The sequence below is a fragment of the Typopeltis vanoorti genome, chromosome 6, assembly GCF_054136105.1.
Source record: "Typopeltis vanoorti isolate ZY-2024b chromosome 6, IOZ_Tvanoo_1.0, whole genome shotgun sequence".
Taxonomy (NCBI): domain Eukaryota; kingdom Metazoa; phylum Arthropoda; class Arachnida; order Uropygi; family Thelyphonidae; genus Typopeltis; species Typopeltis vanoorti.
This window is the reverse complement of record NC_143554.1, coordinates 89021823-89027822: the sequence shown is the minus strand read 5'-3', so window position 1 is coordinate 89027822 and position 6000 is coordinate 89021823. Positions and strand designations below refer to the sequence as shown.

General features: G+C 42.4%; 1 pseudogene; it reads left to right on the top strand.

Annotated features, from left to right (window-relative positions):
- Nucleotides 1–4019: 4019 nt before the first annotated feature.
- LOC150105681 (U2 spliceosomal RNA) lies at nt 4020–4156 on the top strand (annotated as a pseudogene).
- The last annotated feature ends 1844 nt before the right edge of the window (nt 4157–6000 follow it).

Below are 6000 nucleotides of genomic sequence, written 5' to 3'. Positions count from 1 at the left end.
CAGAATCATTCGCAGGCATTTGTTCTGTAGTCTTTGTAGCTTGAGGATGTTTGTCTTGGAGGTATGGCTCCAGGCTGGGAAGGCGTATATGACTGTGGGACGGATCACTGTCTTGTGCAGTAGTATTTTATTTGTTGAGCTTAGTTTGCTGTGTCTGTTGATCAAGGGGTATAGCTGGGCGATAACTTTTGAAGCTTTGGTGCATATGCTCTTGATGTGGCTGTTGAAGCATAATCGCTTATCGAGAAGTATTCCTAGGTATTTTGCTTCAGTTTTCCAGGGAATTTTAGAGTTGAACAGGGTGATGTCTCCTTTGGGGGATGCTCGTCTTCTTGTAAAGAGTATCGTTGTACTTTTCTGGGGGTTTAATTGTAGTTGCCAGTCTTTAAACCATTTTTCTAGATTCAGGATGGTGTCTTGTAGTTTTTTGGTGACGAGAAGTGGTTGACGAGATCTGGCTAGAATAGCCGTGTCATTAGCATAAAGGGCGATGGTGGATGTGAGAGGATTTTGAGGGATGTCTGCCATATAGATGTTGAACAGGATCGGGGCTAGCAGTGATCCTTGAGGAACTCCAGCGAGGATTTTCCGTTGGGTTGAGACTGTTTCATTGATTTTGACTTGCATCCTCCTGTTGGAGAGGTATGATTTGATCAGGTGTATCATGTTTAGTGGAAGGTTAGCGATGATAAGTTTGTAGAGGAGGCCTTGGTGCCAGATCTTATCGAAGGCCTTTGAGATGTCTAGGAAGACAGCTCCAGTGTGTTGATTCCAATTGATCCTGTGGTGATGTATTCTACCAGTCTATGGATTTGATGGGTGGTGCTGTGATTTTGACGGAAGCCGAATTGTTCTTCTGGAATGATATTTAATTGGCTGACATGATCTTGGAGTCTGATGAGGATGATTTTCTCAGCTACTTTCCCTGAATTGGATAGCAGGCTGATGGGACGGTAATTTTCAGGTAGGTGTGGGTCTTTGCCTGGTTTGTGAATTGGGATGATGTCAGCTATTTTCCATGATTGGGGGAAGTGCTGTCATTTGAGGATGGAGTATATGATGTTTGCCAGATGTGCTATGGCTTTGCGTGGTAGTGCCTTGATGACGTGGTTAGTGATGCCATCCGGACCTGGGGTTTTTTGATCTTGAGATGGTTGATGATGCCGATTATTTCGGTAGGTGTGGTAGGCATTATAGGACTTGGATTGACATCGGGACGATTTACTGTGAACCTGACTTTACGATGGATCTTGTATACGTGGCTGATGTTTAGGTTATCATATGCAGGACTGCATTGTTTCTCTAGGTTTCTTGCAGTGGCTTCGGCTTTGTCAGCATCTGTGTATGCAAGGTGCTGTTCTGCTTGCAGAGGGGGGGAGGGATTTGCGCTTGATCCTGAGGTTGTTTAGGAATTTCCATATAGAATGATCTGCTGTGGAGATGGAGGTGAGCTTGTTGTCCCATTGTTGGTTCCTGTGGTTCTGAAGAGCTTCCCGGACAGATTTGTTTAATCTGTTGAGGGCTGTTTTGTCCTGGGGAGTACGAGTGTTGTGATATCTTTATCTTTGTCTGTTTTTTTCCCTTATTAAGTCCATGATTTCTTCCGGGAGACGATTTTGTTTGTGAGTAATCGTGGATACTGTGGCTGCTGTTATGGCTTTATTGATTTGATTGGTGAGGTTCTTTATTGCCGTGTCAATTTCTTCCTTGGCTTTTATATGGGGAACCGGACCAATGTGTTCTGGTAGTACTTTCTTGAGTTTCTCCCAGATGGTGGAGGTCTGGGGGGGGGGGGAAGGTGACTGATCTTTGTTCCCTAAGTGAAGTAGGATTGGGTTGTGGTCTGATGATAATTCGTTCAGTGCTTGAATGCTGTGCTGGTATTTGATGTGTAGAATGGCGATGTCTAGGATGTCGGCTGTGCCAGTTGGGCTGTGGTGGGTTGGTTCACTGGGTCCTGTTATGACAGCGTTGTTTAATCCTGTGTAGCTGAAGAGTTTTATTTGTGGTTCTGCTGTTCCAGGAGGGATGTTTGGAGTTTAAGTCCCCAGCGACGATGATGGATTCATTTGTGCCTAGTACAGCATCCAAGTCAGAAAATAGCAGGGTCTTAGCAGGGGAGTTGTAGGCGGCGTAGATTTTAAGCCTTCCAGTTGAATTTGTGTGGACTTCGACACCGGTGAGTTCTAGGTTGGAGGTTGGGGGGGGGTGAGTATTCCATTGTGCCTGATGCAGTTCCTGATCAATATGGCTGTACCACCACCTCTGTAGTCCAGTCGGTCGTTTCTGTATAGTGTGTAGCCTCTCAGTTTTGGATTATCTACAGGTCTTAGATGAGTTTCATTAATTAGGATGACGTCAGGGTTGTATCTGTGAGAGAATTCTTGAAGTTCCAGAGTCTTGTTTTTTAGGCCATTTGCGTTCCAAGCGGCGATCTGTAGTGAGTCTGGTATTAATCTAGTTTTATTCATTAACAAGCATTGATAATATGGTTTGAGTTTCTTTTAGAAATCTTTTTGTGGAGTTTGGTGAAGGGTTTGACTTACTGAAGTCTTGAAGCATGTTTGCCAATGAGGCTGTGACGACTATTGTCATGTTTGGAAGAATTTGGTCCTGCTGGATATATTTGGATGAGCGGGCTACTTCGGCATATGTCCTGCTTCGACGGTGGCTTTCCAGACTGTTGGTATTTTCCACTTGTGAGAACTGGTATTTTGTTGTATTTTGTTGCGTGTCAGGCAACTGGGGAGCAGTCAACTCAGGTGCCTGTGGGCAGGGTTCAGAGATCTGTTTCCTTTTGTTGTCTGTTTTATTCTTAGGGTAGTGACTGCAGCCTCTGTAGTTTGCCGAGTGTGCCCCCCCCCCGCAGTTCGCGCATTTGGCTGGTGAGGTCCTGGGTTTTGATCAGGTTGCTGTGGGGTGGTTTTGCCCACATTTGAGGCATTTGTAGTCTGCCCTGCAGAGTTTCTGTGCGTGTCCGTACTTCAGACATCTGTAGCACTGGCCTGACGAGGCTCTTTTTCTTAGTGGTTCTGTTGTGATTTTCAGACCACAGATCGTTGTTAATTTGTATATGTTCTTGTGTGTGTCAGGTATCTCAACGAGTACTAGGGGCATTGGACTCTTGTCAGCCCGTAGCATTCTGCTAACTTTGACAGGTGGTAGATCGTGGAGGCAGAGGTCTTCAGTAATTTCATCTGTGCAGATGTTTTCTGTTACTCCCCTGAGTACAACTTTTAGGTTTTTATCCGACTTCAGTGAGTAAGTATGATATTTAATATTTGACTAGTCCATGGTTTTTGTGAGGAGTCTGTAGTCGCTTACTGTGGTAGGCTGGATTTTAACTCCGTCGTCTACGTTTTTTGCCCATGAATAGGCAATTTGGTGGTTTTGCATAATAGGCCTAAGGGCCGTCCAACGTTCTTTTTCCCGTAGAACAATTGGGGGAACTTTTTCGTTGTTGGGCGTGGGGAGGTCAGTGTTGGGGGCATCTTCTTCCATCCCCTCGTTTATCTGAGTCTCCGCTGTTTTACGTTTTTTCCGAGCATGGGTTTCTGTATCATGTTTTGGAGTGGGAGCAGAGATTATCAGGTTCATCTTTCCTTCTTCCCCTGGTGTTGAGTTGTCCCCTTCTGTGGAGTCGTCTGTCGCTGAATATAGGTTTAGAAATCCTGGCCACTCTACCTCAAATTTCTTCAACAGTTTTTTGAGGAGGTCGAGCGCTAGCTTCTTATCCAGCGATTGGATAAAGTCAGCGGGACTTAAACTGGTCATGTTTGAAATATTCAAATATATGCTTACCTGAGCTGGATCTCAAGGATTTCCGTATATCGTATAAACACAAAATACAACACACTAAAGGACTATCGCGAGACCGCAATCACTAATTAACAACACAATCATCAGCTACTTGATTACCTTCGCTTTCCGCTTATATCAAAAATCTGAATCAACACTCCGAATTATTCATAACAACTATTTAAATTACTGATCACATATATAAACACTTGGCAACCGCCATCCCTTCTCGGCCTTTTGGCTAAGATCAAAGTGTAGTATTTGTTCTTATCAGCAAAGGTTGATTTTGTTCTATCAGTTTGGATATCTATATGGTTCCCTTTTGGGAACCTGGATATTCTAAGCTGTTAGACTAAATAATAGTGTAGTACCTGTTATTTTAACAGTGCTTCCAAGGTCTATTAAAGACCAAAACCCCGATGTTTGACTCCAGCCCGTTTAGAATCTTTAGCAATTGAAAATATGAAAAACTTGTGACAGCACGATCCGTCCTATCTGGAACATGATATGTTCAAGACTGTCATTGGCATGATAAAAAATCAACGTAATTTAAATATGTATGTGCTCCTTTCCAAACAGCAATTTCCCATTAAAGAAAGGACTGGAGTTTCTTGCAGTTCAAGCTAGTGGAAAAACAATTAATTAAACAATTAACATCGCCACTAAACACCAACACACACATAAAACTATATATAAATTTAATATGCAAAAATGGAAATGGTGTCTCACGCTTGTAACGGCTGTGAACTTTATTATTTAACTCTAAATTTTGTATTTGTATTCGTATTCGTATTCTAAATACAAGTTTAGAATTTGTATGTAATTCTAAACTGTGAATTACATACAAATAAATAAAAATAAATAAATAGAAGTATTAATTTTTTCTCTTTTAACACTGATGTGAAATTAAATATACTGTAATCTAGTTGAATACTTTCATATACTTTAGACACCTGCATTAATACTGTATTGATAAATATTATGATTTAATAGAATGTTACTTACTTTTCGGATCTTTACGTAAGTTGGCTAGAATTATGTTGCTCTGGAACTGAATTTTAAAAGCCCAAAAGAAGATTGCAATTCCTAATATTTGATTCCAGCTGAACCAGCCACTTGTAAAGTGAATTATATCTGAACCACCTACAAACCACGATAGACATGGAATTATAAACGTCTAAATTAAGCTCAAGTAAACTCAAAGTAAGCTAAACACGTTAAAAATTATTACTAGTTTTCTTTATTTTTGCCATGTTTTTTATTAAATAAAAATAGAAATTTTATAAACCGAAAAATATTCTACACAGCAGCCTCATAAGTTCTACTTATTAGGATCTTATGTAACTTTAGGATGGATCGCTAGGAGGGTGACGGATGGCAATGCTGTAGCCAATGAAGTTCTAACTGAGCTCGGCTGTTGCTGTTACCCTACTGCCATGATCAGAGCTTCAATAGCTCAATAACACCTTATCCCTACACTGTCCTCTACAGATAACGGGGAAGATGAAAAGCATTCTCGCTTCGCCCCTTTAAGCCAGTCCTTATAAGAATAAGGACCTATTAACTTTAGCTTCCCTACCCGTGTGGTGGCCGTGAAAGAATAGACCCAACAAAAATTCATGCGTGTCGTAAAAGGCGACTAATATGGACGCTGACTTTCGAGAGTTCGCTCTCTCGGGTTTCTTCCGGAATTTTTCTCCCGGTGAGGGGGGGGGGGGGCTGATTTCTAGGGGTTTGTCCTGAGAGAGCATTTTGAGTCTCTGGGGAGAGTGTTCTCCGGCGTGGCCCGTGAGGGGCTTCGTCGGTAGACGCTTTTCCCTGGAATACGAGCGGTTCTGCTCGGTGTGTGTTTGTGGGGGGGGGGTCACTAAGTGGAACTAACGCTGAGTTAGACGGTCTTTCGGGCACTATTGAGTGGTCTAGAGGTCGTCTTAATTTTTAGAGACGACTTTACTTAAATATAAGCTCCAATGTAGCTCATGCATGTCGTACGAGGCGACTAAAACGAGTATCCTGGGAGGGTAGATGGCCATGCTGTAGCCAACTGAGGCTCGGCTATTGCTGTTACCCTCCTGCTATGATCAGAGCTTTATTTATTTATAGAGCTCAATAACACCTTATCCCTACACTGTCCTCTACAGATAACGGGGAAGATAAAAAGCAATCTTGCTTCGCCCCTTTAAGCCAGTCCTTATAAGGACC